This window comes from Myotis yumanensis, unplaced genomic scaffold (genome assembly GCF_028538775.1).
Source record: "Myotis yumanensis isolate MYYU_CA2020_CCGP unplaced genomic scaffold, mMyoYum1.0.hap1 SCAF_6, whole genome shotgun sequence".
Lineage (NCBI taxonomy): Eukaryota > Metazoa > Chordata > Mammalia > Chiroptera > Vespertilionidae > Myotis > Myotis yumanensis.
In genome coordinates, this window is record NW_027223757.1 from 67,348,319 (window position 1) to 67,363,179 (window position 14,861).

The window sequence follows — 14,861 nt, forward strand, 5'->3', positions numbered from 1 at the left end:
CCAATTACCATGTTTCTCTTTTATTAGTGTAGACTAGTGACCTAGTAAGTGAAATGTTTCTCTAAGTTCTGTGAACAGTTTTAGCTAATTAATCAAACCAAGGATGGAAGGGGTCTTGGGAACATTTCATTTATCACCAGTTCATTTGAAGTAACAGGTAACAGCTTGGGCTTGTGACTGGCATCTGAACGGAGCAGCAATCTTGTAGGACTAAGCCCTTAACCTGTGTGATCTGCTGCTATCTCCAGGTAGATAGTGTCAGAATTGAGTTGAATTCTCAGACACTCTGCTGGTATCTGAGAATTAATTGCTTGTTGGTGTGGGGAAGCGTACACACACACACACACACACACACACACATACACACAGGATCCAGGAACCCAATTTACAGGAAATTAAGCAATATTCTAAGCTATAAAAGATGCTTATTCAAATTTAGGGGAAAACACATTACTTAGGAGTTTTTTATTTCAGTAGAATAAGAATTATATGTAAGAAATGTGCACTCCTGATTCAGTTGGAGAAAATAAAATTTGGGAATAACATTATTTCAGTCAGTTAAACAGGAAGGGTAGACAATTTCAAATTTGGTTAGAGGAACTGAAATAGAAAAGCTTTATCTCAGTGTCTTAAGAAACCTGCTTCAGTGGGGGAGATTACTCTTTCAGAATTAGTTGACAAAAACAAAACAGAACAACAATATAGGAAAAACAAAGAAGGAACAGGAACAATTGTACTGTGCAAGCATGTCAAAACAAACCATTTGTGTCAGAAGTAAGTTCTCAATCTCCGCTTTGGAAGTTAATTTGCAGTCAAACCAGTCTTCTGCATTTTGTCTGCAAATGCATCAGGGCAACTAGGCTTCTGTGTTGTTTTCAATTATTTCCCTTGGAAAGTAGAGGTACCTACGCCTAGGCCCCCACCCTGCTGAATCTGAAGCTCTGGGGGTGCAGCGCAGCGATCTGTATTTTCCCATGCGAGTTCTCCAAGTAATTCTGATGCACGCTAAATCTTAAGAGTCATTGCTTTTCTATTTTCCTTTCTATCTAAAAGCACCTGTGTTGTTGTTCTTTTATCTTTCCCTTCAATATTTACAACTCACTTTGAGAAAACATTGTCCTTCCACATGTCCATTCAAATCTCATTTAGCTGTCTTCTTTAAAACTTCTTCTACCTACCTCCACAATCCATTTTTTTTAAAAACCCCAATTAGGCTTACTAATATTTATAATTTTTTCTTTCTTTTTATGCTAGTAGATATTTAAAAATTTGTGTATATGTGTACAAATATATACTAGTATATATATGTATATATACATACACATGTATATGCATAGACTAGTATATGTGTGTTTGTATGTGAAAAAAATGTACACACGCACACATATATATATACATATGTATGTATATGATATGTATATATATATATATCCACATATGTATGTATATGATATGTGTATATATATATATATATATATATATCCTAATAAAATATGCTAGTTTATGTGAAAATGTCCCAGTGGGCTCTCAAGGTAATTATTTATGTTGGGGTTTTTTCAACATGAAACTGTTAGATGTGGCAAAATGAATTTCATGGTAGACTTATTTTAAAAAATATGTACATATTTTAATATGAAATATATAAATATTAACACATATCATAACTATTTTGAAAAAACTCAAACAATAGAGGAAGTTTTATGGGAGAAAAAATATATTAAATGAATTTCACCGTTAGAGAAAAATACTGTCAATGTATTATTGGCAAACAGTTTCATTCATCTAGCATTACAGAAATTACCACATTTATTACGTTAAAAAAAATGGAACCATATTATGTTTCAATCTTTTGAATCTTAATGACTTTTCCAATTAGTTTTAAGGTCTTGTTCTTTTTATTATTATTTATTCATTACATTTTGCTTACCTGTGCTCCCCAAATAAAGGTATGGAATAACTTTGTCTTTGTTCATTATGCATAGAAATAAATACATGTGAAACATATATGTAGATTTTTATTGTGGTTTTTACATAAACTGTATTATGAAAATATCTCTAGAATAAATATTTTTACCATAAAAATTGATTGGCACAGATTTAACTCATTATTATTATTTTTTAAAATATATTTTTGTTGATTTCAGAGAAGAAGGGAGTGGGAGAGAGAGATAGAAACATCAATGATGAGAATCATTGATTGGCTGCCTCCTGCATGCCCCACACTGGGTATCAAGCCCACCTGGGCATATACCCTGAATGGGAATTGAACCATGACCTCTTGGTTCATAGGTCAGTGCTCAACCACTGAGCCACACTGGCTGGGATAACTCATTATTTTTTTAAAATATATTTCTTTATTGATTTCAGAGAGGAAGGGAGAAGGAGAGAGAGATAGAAACATCAATGATGAGAGAAAATCATTGATTGGCTGCCTCCTGCACACCCCCCACTGGGGAATGAGCCCGCAACCCAGGCATGTGCCCTTGGCCGGAATCGAACCCAGGACCCCTCAGTCTGCAGGCCGACGCTCCATCCACTGAGCCAAGCCAGCCAGGGCCTAACTCATTATTTTTATTGCTGCTTCATATATTCGCAAGCACAGCCTATCTCAAATATTCAGATGGTTTCTAAACTAATAAGTACAATACTTAAATATTAATGCCTTTGTCCTATGATATATATTCTTAACTTGGAAATGTTGAATGGAACCCTTATACATTTTGCTAGTAGTTTTAAGAGATAATAACTTTATGGCTTTCCCAAAATGTAAAATAGTAGGTTTACAATAATATATGGGTGCCTTCATTTACCACATTTCTAATAAAAATAGGAATTCCTGATCTGATTTTTGACAATGTGATGAGTGAGAAGTGATATTTCATAATTACTTTCATTGTATTTTTTCTAACTTTGAAGATGATTGAGCATAGTTTCATTGATTATTAGCACTTTCTTCTTTAACTTACCTTTTCATATTTTTTCTCATTTAAAATGTTTTTCTCTTATTATTTTTTAGAAATTCTCTATTATAGACTTTATAATTTTGTCATATAGTGTGGTAACATTGGTTAATAACATTATAAATTTCAGGTGTACAGCATAATTCTATACCTGTGTGCTACCACCAAAGTCTGATTTTTTTCTGTTTCTGTTATTGGTGGGGTGTCCATGTCCCCAGCTATTGCTGGTGAAGGGAAATTCTTGGGGTGCCACAGGAATAAGAGTTTCCTGAGGCCCCCACAGGAGGATGAGGTATCGTAGAAAATTCTATTGGTGATGTAACGTTAAGGGAGTTCCCTTCCAAGGTCCCCTCTCCCTCCATTCCACCATGGAAAAGTCCCAATTTGCCTTCAGCAGAGCTAGGATTAAAGCCACTGCCCAGGGTTTCTGCTCCATATCAATGCCCAGTCCAGTCTAGCATCTGGCTGAGTTAGCTTATGTTCCCAGCTGCAGTCAATTGTTTGTGGGGTCCATGGGCCATGGGCCATGTCCCTTCTAGAGCCACATAGTTATTCGGGGAGCTTGGGTGAGTGCAAGGAAGCAGGAGAGAAGCAAGAAGAACAAGAGAGGGAGAATATTTTTGTCTGAGTTTTATGTCAGATTTTCATGGGCTTGCCTTACAGTCCACCCTTCTAGCCAATGATCTTTGTTCCCAAGTTAGATTGACAGACAAGCACCTTCTCTACATCACTGCTCATATGTTCCTCTTGCCCTTTGTTGGACCCTTTCCCCCAGTGATTTTCAGGGAATGGATCAGTGAAACTGTGGCTTTCTGGTGAAGTTGCCCAGATGACCATGCTTATAATGTGTAGCCTTCCCTTTAACAACTAGCTAGTTATGTCAATAACATTACTATATTCCACTCCCTTTACCCAATTTACCCTCCGCTACCTAATCCCTGCTTAGGAAACCACCATTCTATTGTCTGTATCTATGAGTTTGTTGGCAGAATTAAAAAAAAAAGGGGGGGGGGGAGGGTTGATTTCCCAACCAGATAAAAAACATATTTTAAAGTACCATTAATTAAATGAATGAAACACTGCTTTAAAATGAGAAAATATATCAATGAAGATAGAAGTCCAAAGCTATATTTTGCCAAATTATGTTATGCCAAATTTTATTGGATCTTGTCATTCATTTATGTATACATTTGAACTTTAGTATTATTTTACTTCCTCACTCTGGAACACCCATTAAAATTTTATTAAACTTATATATTAATTTGGAAAGTGTTGCAATCCAAGAAAATGCCATGTCTTTTAATTTGTTGAAGTCCAACTTTATAATATTAATACATGATTTTTGGACTGGAACACACGGTGTTCCCCAGATTCTTTGTCCCTTGGAATCAAAGAATGAATTCATGGACTGAAGATGGTAGAGCAAAGGTGGGGATTTATTGAAGAACAAGTATAGACTCCAACGTGGGAAAGGGGAAAGAATCTCCCAGCACAGACTCCCACATGGGGAGGGAGAAGAGTCCCACTGATTCCCTGTTTCCATGGTTTATAAAGGCTGCAAGTCCCCATGTCCTGATATCCCTTCTGATTGGTCAATATTCCCTTTTGAATTGGTTACTATAGTAACTCCCGAGGCCCTCCTCCTTCATTGTCCTCCTATTCCTTCCAAGCTTTCTTCCTCCTTCTTTATTTTGTAAATATAGACCTTTTGGCTACTCCCAGTTCCCTTGTCTTATGTAAATATAAGTGTTGCCTCTCCCTTGTGTTATGGAAATGTAACTTCTCCCAGTCTGTAGCACTGTGTGTGTTTTTTGTTTCAATTGACCTCCAATTCTAAAAATTCCCTAAACCTGCCTATATTCCCCTAAAATTCCTATTTCAATATTCAATAGTATGTTATGGTTATCATTCAAGTTTTTTACTTTTCTTATTAAATTTATCTTAAGTATTTTTTAGGTACTATGACATGGTATCTTAAATAATAAGAGAGGAATATGCTAATTAGCCATTACACCCTGAGGTGTAACAACCAAGCAGGTCACGACCAGATCATGGATCAGCAGGAGGGTGGGCCAGCGAGGTACAAGTGGGCTGTGGAGAGCTACAGGAGGGGGCAGGGCAGCAAGCTATGAAGGGAGTAGGGGGTAGGGGGAGGCTACAGGAGGGCGGCAGCTACCTACTGACACACAGATTTGTGCACAGGGCTACTAGTCTATATATATAAAAGCCTAAGCAACCAGCCAACCAGCCAGCCAGCTGGTAGCTATGACACACACTGACCAGCAGGGGGCAGACACTCATCGCAGGAGCTGTGGAGTGACAGCAACTTTGCAGAGTGTCCTCAGGACCCCTCAAGGAATGTTGGAGAGCCGGTTTTGGCCCGATTCCTGTAGGCCAGACTGAGGGACCCCAACTGCAGGAGGGATCCTACTCACTCCACAGATGCCCTTTGAACCATGGTGCCAACCCAGGTGCAGCTGGCTGGGGAGGGACGCTAGAGGTTGGCTCCAGGGTGTGTCTGGCCCATCTTGCTCAGTCCCACCCTGCCAGACACCTTCTAATTAATTTCCTTTCAATGTACATGAATCCGTGCACTGGGCCTCTAGTATAATATAATATCACAGTCCCATTGTTAAGTATTTTTTAAAAAGAAGTGATGGATATTTTAAATTATATTTATCTTCTGTTTAGCCATTTTAACAAATTTCCTCTAATCAATTTCCCTTTGTTAACAATATAAATAATAATATATTTGTTTCAATTTTCCAACATTTTTCTTTCTTGAATTAAAAAACAAACAAACAAACAAACAAAAACCTGTGTTACAAGGGGTGGGTGTGTGTGAGGTGGGTAGAGATTAAACAAATAATTTATATGCATATATGCATAGCCATGGACACAGACAATAGTGTAGTGAAGGCCTGGGGGGCAGGGTGGGGTGAAGGGGATCAATGGGGAAAAAAGGAAGACATTTGTAATACTTTTAATAATAAAGATAAATTAAAAATATATATATATATATATTCACATATATACACCCACACAAAAACTATTAAATGAAAAGGTAATGGAAGACAACACATTCTTGCTCTTGATATTTTAATGGAAATGGCTTTACTATTTTGCAATTTTAAAATGATATCTAGTCTTGTCCTTTGTTAATAGTCACCTTGTATTAATTTTTGTTTCATTTATATTTCTTTAAGCTGACATTGACATAACCATATCATTAACTTCTTTAATTAGTTGATGGACTGAATTATAATGAAGGGCCATAATTAATTTTCTAGAACATTCTCTGTTTAATAATTTTTGATATTTAAAATTTTCTCAAAAGTTTAAAACTGCTTATTTTCATATTTAAAAATTAAATGCTTGTATGCCTTTCTTGTCAGTATTATCTTTATCAGAAGCAATTTATGTTAAATTTATAAACTTAATTGGGAGTATTCATTTTCTTTCATCTGGATTAATTTACATTAAATTGCAAAGTATCTTGCCAAAAAATATACTTAAATGTTTATTGCTATACAAGCTTTATAGTGCTCTGTGTTCCATTTTCTTTTTATTAAATCAATTTTTCTATTTTATATTTAGCTATATATTTATGTTGAATGGCCTTTTAAGATTTGTTGCTATAGTTTTATGTTTAATTTATTACTATGATTATTGTACGTTTTTATATATTTTATTGAGGTTTTTTTAAGTCCTAATCTTATATAGTTGCTCATCTTTATTTAAAATATTTAATCCTAAGGAATTTATCTATTTTACTGGTATTAAAAAAACTACATTTATATTGTTTCTACATTAAAATGTTTAAACTTCCAGCTTTTAATTTTATTGTTTTTATTCATATTTTCCTGATTGATCTGTTTCTTATTTAATTGTTTTTATAATGGATAATGTCTCCTTTACTTTCCATTTTTAAATTTGCAGTATCAAAGGCAATCAAGATATTTAAAAATATATTTACCTTTGTTCACCTGGTTTTTGTTTAGAAGTGCTAAAGAGAAAACCAAGGCCCCAAATACCATCACTTGTGTTAAAAACCAATAACAACAAACCTAGATTTAGTACTTAATCTAACCGCAGTTTCAAACTCTTCTAGAAACATAAAATTTTTGGTCAACACCAATGAAGTAATCTATCATGTGGGCCTACTCCATTCCCCCTCCTCTATAGAAGGAAGAGGTAATCTGCATGATAAAATCCCTCCCTTTCTCTACATTCCCCCCCAACCTCCAAAAAAAGAATAAATAAAGTAAGAAGTCCATGTCCAAAAACAATTGTTTTGTTTTTTTTTTTGTTAATGGCTCCCTCTCCCCATCCTTTTTATAAAAACCTTCCATTTTGTACAACCCTCTGAGGTTCCTTCTAGTTGCTAGATGGGGTGCTGCTCAATTCATGAACTGCTCAGTGAAGCCAATTAGATCTTCACATTTACTCAGTTGAATTTTGTTTTTCAATACATTGTTCTTCTTTTTATTGCTACCTAAATAGATAGTAATTTTAATTTAGATTTTATCTTTGATAAATATGATATTTAGTAATGTTTTATAATTATTACAAAATATATTTTAATCTTATTTTCATTGTTGAAAAAATATCTTTTTTATAGTCATACAGCTGTTAACTTTTCTTTTAAAAAAAATATATTTTATTGATTTTTTACAGAGAGGAAGGGAGAGGGATAGAGAGTTAGAAACATCGATGAGAGAGAAACATCGATCAGCTGCCTCCTGCACACTCCCTACTGGGGATGTGCCCGCAACCAAGGTAGTGCCCTTGACTGGAATCAAACCTGGGACCCTTGAGTCCGCAGGCTGATGCTCTATCCACTGAGCCAAACCGGTTAGGGCATGTTAACTTTTCTAAATATTATATTTGTTGTGTTTTTTTTTGTTGTTGTTAATGTCTAGCTAAAGCCTCAATTTTTATAAAGATTCCATGACCATAAAAGAAAAAATAATATTCTTTATTTTCAGGAGATTTTTTTTAAACCCTCACCTGGGGATATGTTTATCGATTTTATAGAGACAGGAAAGGAGAGAGAGAGAAAGAGAGAATGAGAGAGAGAGAGAAACATAGATGTGAGAAACATTTATTGGTTGCCTCATGCACATGTTACAACCAGGGAACAAACCCACAACTAGGGATGTGTCCCGATAGGAATCAAGCCCAGCACCTTTTTTGGTGTACAAGACAATGCTCCATCCAACTGGGCCAGTAGATGTTTTTTACAAATATATATATATATATATATATATATATATATATATAATTTGTATTTAAGTATCTTGATTGTATAACTATATCAGTTTGAAATCATTTCTCAGAAATAGCCCAATAGCATTATGTTCAAGTTCATGTAATTTTTATTGTTAACAGAGGCAATAGCATTTTTTTTTTCTGCAAAAAGCTTTATTGTTTTCATTTGGTGGAGTGCATGGGAGAGGGCCTCAGGGTGGTTAAATGAATGGCTAGTAGTTTCTGGAAGAGGCTCAGGCAAAAGCCAGACACCAGGGGAATGCAGTGGGACCCCCAAAGGCCTCTGGGCTCCAGAGGCTCCCATTCGTGCTTGAGGGTGAGCCTTTCGAAGAGATACTCATCCAGCCCAGCCTGGGGGCCCGCCAGCCTGGGGGGGTGAGCCAGGTGTCGCCCATCTCCTTGATGAGTTTCACCTGCTCACCCAGGAAGTGGTTCTCCCGGAAGTCAGAGCTGAGGGTCTGCGCTGAGCAGGTGGAACCCAGGGCCTGCAGCTCCAAAAAGGCCTGGTTCAGGCTCCTCTCCAGGACCTGGGCAGCTGCCATGGCGTCCTGAGTTTTGCCCACTCATCTCGGGAAGGTTTCTGCACGCCCTGGAAGAGAAAGCATTGGCCACACTGGTTTTGCATCAGTAAGAACTGCTCAGCCCTCGGCTTCTTCTCCGCCAACTCCGGGAAGACGAGGCCCAGGCCCTCCAGTGCCACATCATCATGGAGAGGTAGGTGTACAGGCCACAGCTGCACGTTTGTGGCAGCCTCCACCTCAGTGGAATAATTCTGACAAATTTGGGAATTTATTGATCGGTAATAAACGAGTTCAGGTGGAAAAAAAGTGTTGGCTGGTCTTCAGAGGCTGAGGTGGCTCCGAAGGTGGTGACTGGAAAAGACGGTGGAGGGTGGTCAGAGGCTGGAAGGAGGGGTGTCCCTGGGTCTCTCCTGTCCAAACACTGTTGAGAAAAGAGACAGATGCGGGACTGCAGAGGGTACTGTGCGCAATAGCCGTTTTTACTTGTCTCCCAGAATTCAATATCCCCTTCAAACCTGTTTTATAGTGCTGTGATATTCTGATTTATAAGAATGACCAAAATATATTTCTCCTATATATTTGGTCTTTATTCACAGTTCCTGGCTCACAACTCCTCAAACCTTTAGAATTTCCTGAGTGATAACAGCAACAAAAGCACTTTTTTTTCTTTAAATTGATTTCTTATTTCAACTTTCCACTTAAGAGTCATAAAGTTGAACTGTTGTCTTGCTTTTCCATAACATCCACTTCCCTCAGAATTGTGCTTATGTTAATGAAGGCGACTTTTGGAAAGAATAGAAGAATGGGGGCTGATTGTCAGCAGAACCAGCTGGGAATAGGGGGTTGAGACTTTCAGTCCTGCTCCTTGATTTCTGCGGTGGGAGGGGAGCTAGAGGTTGAATTAATCACCAATAGCCAATGAGTTAATGAAGCATGTCTATATAATGAAGCCTCCATAATCCCCCAAAAGGAGGAGGTTGGGAGAGCTTCTGAGTTGGGAAACCGGAAAGCTTCCTCATGCCAAAACACCAAGCCCCAAGCTCCAGGCGGAGGGACACGCCTTTGCTCCAAAACTCAGTGAGAGTTCTCTAAGGGTCTTCAAGATACAAACTGAAAATAAGTTACAGAATTTTGTTTGAATGACAGACTAGTGTCCAGAATATAATATTTGCTTCCTTCCAGATGTAGTAGTTGAGCTATGGAGTTTTGCTTCTTTTCCTTGTAGGGGTGGGAGTTGGGTGTAGAGGAAGATAGAGATGATAATTTTCTTCACTTTCCAAAATATGATAGCTCAATCTCTTAGTCACAGTTTAGCTAATCAGATTGTACATATGTTGAGTTATCAAGAGCAGCAATTATATTTTAGTCAATGATTGAAGATAACATTTTATCTTGAAGATGAAAAACATTTAATTTAGAAGATGAATATGTCATAGAGTTTGAAGATCAACAAACCAGAGCTCTGATAGGTGCACACAAAATGGTTTTCTAAATATGTGCCCCAACTATACTGTCTGTATAGTTGCCTGCTAACCAGGAGGAGAAAGGCAATGCAACTCAAAATTATGGCTTTAATCCCTTAATACATAAAGTATCTAGACTGGATACTAATTTGTAATTGAGGAAAAAAGCAATTGTTCCAAAGCATTATTCAAACATATTTGACCATCAGTTGGTATACTTGTGCTTGACTATATATATATATATATATATATATATATATATATCAATAATGCTTTGGAACAATTGCTCTTTTCCTCAATTACAAATTAGTATCAAGTCTAGATTCCTTATATATTAAGGGATATATATATATATATATATATATATATATATGGCCCGATGCACAAAATTCGTGCAAGGGGCTCAGTCCTCACAGCCACAGTGGCTTGCCTCAGCCCTCACAGCCCTGGCTTCATCCGGAAGGTTGTCCAGAAAGACATCTGGAAGGTCGTTAGGCTGTCCGGTCTAATTAGCATATTAAGCTTTTATTATTATAGATATGATGTGTGCATGTAAAGTATGTGTGTGTGTGTGTGTGTGTGTAAACCAGTAATGGCACATTGTGCATCCTAAGATTTTGAGTTTCTTAATATTTAATTGTACATAATTTTTTTTGCATTTATTTGTTAAATTTTGGTATTATGCAGACCTTCACATATGTTTTGGAGTAGGGTTCTCAACCTTGGCACTTAGACATTTTAGACTACATAAATCTTTGTCATGTGGATGAAGCTTTTCTGTGAAGTATAAGATATTCAGCAGCATCCCTGGCCTCTACCCATAGATACCAGTAGTAGCCAACCTCCTAATTATGACAGCTAAATATTTCTTTAGACACTGCCAAATGTTCCATGGGGGGCAAAATGCCCCCATTTAAGAACCACTGCTTAGAGGAGATGAGCCAATAAAAGAAACTTGCAGATACTCTGAATCAGCATACACAGATTTTTTGTAAATATACAATATAATTTCAATTTTATATATTGCTACATTTTAAAAATATATTATTTCTTATATGGCTAGAACAAAATTTGAGAAGTATGATTTATTTAATAAAATCTATATAAAAATAAGGACAGCTCTGGCTGGGTAGCTCTGTTGGTTAGAGTGTCATCCCCATACACCACATACAAGAGTCAGCTAATGAATGCATAAATGAGTGGTACAACAAAAAACAATCTCTCTCTCTCTCCCTCCCTCTCTCTCTCTCTCTCCCTCCCTCCCTCCCTCTCTCCCTCCCCCCCTTCTCTCTCCTCCCTCTCTTAGTCTCTCTCTCTAAAATCAATAAAGAATTAACAAAATAAAGTCAATGTTATTACTATATTCTTCTACTTTGATAATTCTACTTCAATTCATGGAAAGTCTGTAATGACTGTGCCATTATCAGTTATTAATTGTCTGCAAAGAAGGATGTAACAATAAACTCCACACTTTGTACTAAACTTTTAAAGTTTGTGCATCTAACATCAATACACAAAGGAAATATTAATAAAGAACATGAACTTAAAAATGTTTTTAAATAAACACTTGTCTAATTTTGAAAACCTTTTGGAATCATTTAGTGCTTTGATACTTTATGCATTAATTCTTGATAAAACATTTCACTGCACTGTTTAGGAAGTTCAAGGACATCTTGAAAGGGAATTAAATTTTCAAGTAGCATTACAACTTGTTCTTATATTTACATTTATCTTGAAAGAAGGTAATTTACTTTTGGGGGGTGAAGGAAACTATACATCACACTAATGTACACTCAGTTTAAAACTTGCCCTTCATGCTGTGACTGGACATTGTCAAGCTTAGCTTGCGGTACTTTTATCTGCTGGAGAGGAAGTTGAATTAAACATGCTTCATATTTGTCTCTGCTTAGAACATATTTTCTGTTTTACATTTATGTGGGAGCAGCAAAACAAAAAATCATCTGCTAAAAAGAATAACCTTCGTAATAATCACTTCCAAAATCTGGTGAACTGATCCTCATATGTCTACCCAGATGGCAACGTGGTGAAATGGAACCAAGAACACCTTGAGGCAGTTGTTGTTAATCTCTGGAAGATTTCAACATGGAAGCATACCTGCCCTAAGTATGCATTGATCGTACAAGTTTAAAAAAGAGGTTTTTAATATATCAATTGAAAAGTAGGATAGTACATTTTTTGTGTGTTTACTCTTCTGTTCCAACAAAAGTATAGATTTTTTTTTTGGTATGGGAATACCAATGTGCAACATGGCCTTGCTCGAGAACTACATTATCAACATTTACTGCAACTTTGCCCTGAGCTGCTTCTGACTTTTCAAATTCCTATAAATTCTGTTTTAATGTGTTTAACTACTAAATCTGTGTTGGAAAATAGGTATGCCAGGAAGAGACTGGAACTTTATAGGATAATCAAGAAGACAAACTGCATTTCCGTTTGTGAAGAAGTGAGTAATAATTAAAAGAAGCAAGACCCCAAGAACCCTTCAATGTTTAAAAACAAGGTGATGAGTGTGTTTTTAATACAGATGGTAACAATTGGAAGTTACTCCCTGGATAACTTTCTGGGCAAAGCTATTATATAGCTTCAAGTACAACCAATTAAAATGTGGGAAAAGAACCAAAACAATATAATCTATCTTGTGAAAGTAGTCACTGGGAATTTGTATTTTTTTAAAAAAACTTTTTATTAAAATAGTCTTCCTTAAGAAACGTTTGTGTTTGTTATCACTATTATCATGTGGCATGCCACATTTAAGTTAGGAGAGAATCTTTACACACACACACACACACACACATACATACACACATACACACACGGAGTAATATATGGAGGGAGAGAAATTAGGGAGAGAGAAAGAGAGAATCAATTATTTTTTCCCACAATTTTATTTTGCATTGGTTTTAGTTGTACAGCTTAGTGGTTAGACAGTGGGGGTGAAGGGAATCAAATAATTCTTAGAGTCCCTATTCTGCCATTCTTTTGACCAACTCCATACATATTTTATCTTTTATTTCACAAGTGTTACCAATCACCAACAATATTTGGAGTTTTCTCAAAAGAAAGCTGTAAGTTTCCAAACCCCTAAGATATATGTATTTCTTGGGAATAAAAAAGAAAAGAATTGTATCAGTTAGCAGAAGTACTAACATTAATGAAATAAACTATTTAAAATATTACTTTACTCTTTTAGTTAAGTGTGGCATATATGTGACAGTACTGTATTTAATTTTTTTATTGGTAAAGTATATCACCACAGTTATCAATTTAAAAAATGTTTTCCATAGGAATTATTCCAAAATTGTTGTCAAGCACCATTCAGCACCCAAGACCTAGGTTCAATATAACTCAATTTATCACCATACATTTCCTGAAGGACAATGTGAAATAAACATAAGCTATAACAATCAATCTAAACCCTTTAAATTTTATTCCTCTTCAAATACCTTTAAACACTTCAATACTATGCTATTCCTGTATACAACTTATTGTGAACTTTGAATAAATACCTCTGGTGTCTTCTTTTCATTATCATTTCTCCCATTTCAACTCCATTTTTTTCTCCCAGAAATTCAAAAACTGGTTTGGCAAGGAAAAACCTTATTGAAGAGAAGAAATTAGTGGGTCAATACAGACTCCTTCTTAGTGGATAATGGACGAGAAATAGTGGGAACAATGCTAATAATTTTATCTAATTTTATATTATCCTACATTTGATTCTGACACTATATTTGCTCTTTGATATGTAGAATTACCTTAAAAACAAAATATAAAAACTATTAAATTAAGGATAGAAATTTTAAAAGAGTATTTACTCTGTAGACATTTGTGTTATGTAAATAAACAATTTAAAACACAGAAAGCACAAATGGCTTTTAAAAAAGGTTTATGTTTATCCTTGCTAGTAATAAAAATTTATTCAAGGGTTGCTCTAGCTGATTTGGCTCAGTGGATAGAGCATCATCCTGTGGACTGAAGAGTCCTGGGTTCGATTCTGCTCAAGGGCACATCCCCAGGTTGGGGGCTCCATCCCCATTAGGTGCTGTGCAAGAGGCAGCCAATCAATTAATCTCTCTCACTATTGATTTTTCTATCTCTCTCTCCTTCTCCCTCTCTGAAATCAATAAAGATATTTAAAAAATGATTCAAGGGTAAATAGTGTTTAAAACATTTTATGGGATTAGTGCTACTTTTCAAAACCTGACTTTTCCATTTACTACATGTATGAGCATGGGCATGTAATGAAGGCCCAGTTTCTTCCTCTATAAGTTGGGTTTAATAATATCTTGGAGTGGCATTGTTCAATAATAACTTGGAATGTCCAGTGAAGATGGAAATGGTCTGTATTAGCCCTGTCTGATACACATGTGGTTATTGGGCATTTTATGTGTGTAACTAGTGGAAATTATTTTTTTTGGATAATCCTCACCCAAAGAAATTTTTCCTCTCTCTCTCTCTCTCTCTCTCTCTCTCTCTTTTTTAGAGAGAAAGTGGAAGGGAGAGGGAGAGACACACAGAGAGAAACATGGATATGAGACACATCAATTGGTTGCCTCCGCACACATCCTAGGCAGGGCCAGGTATGGAGCCTGCAACCAAGTATATGCCTGTGGGACATGGGACATGAG

At 36.1% G+C, this 14,861-nt stretch overlaps 1 pseudogene; it reads right to left on the bottom strand.

The window, feature by feature from the left end:
* Positions 1 to 8,393: 8,393 nt before the first annotated feature.
* The window catches only part of LOC139012880 (ferritin light chain pseudogene), a 91,989-nt pseudogene continuing 85,521 nt past the window's right edge, over positions 8,394 to 14,861 (bottom strand).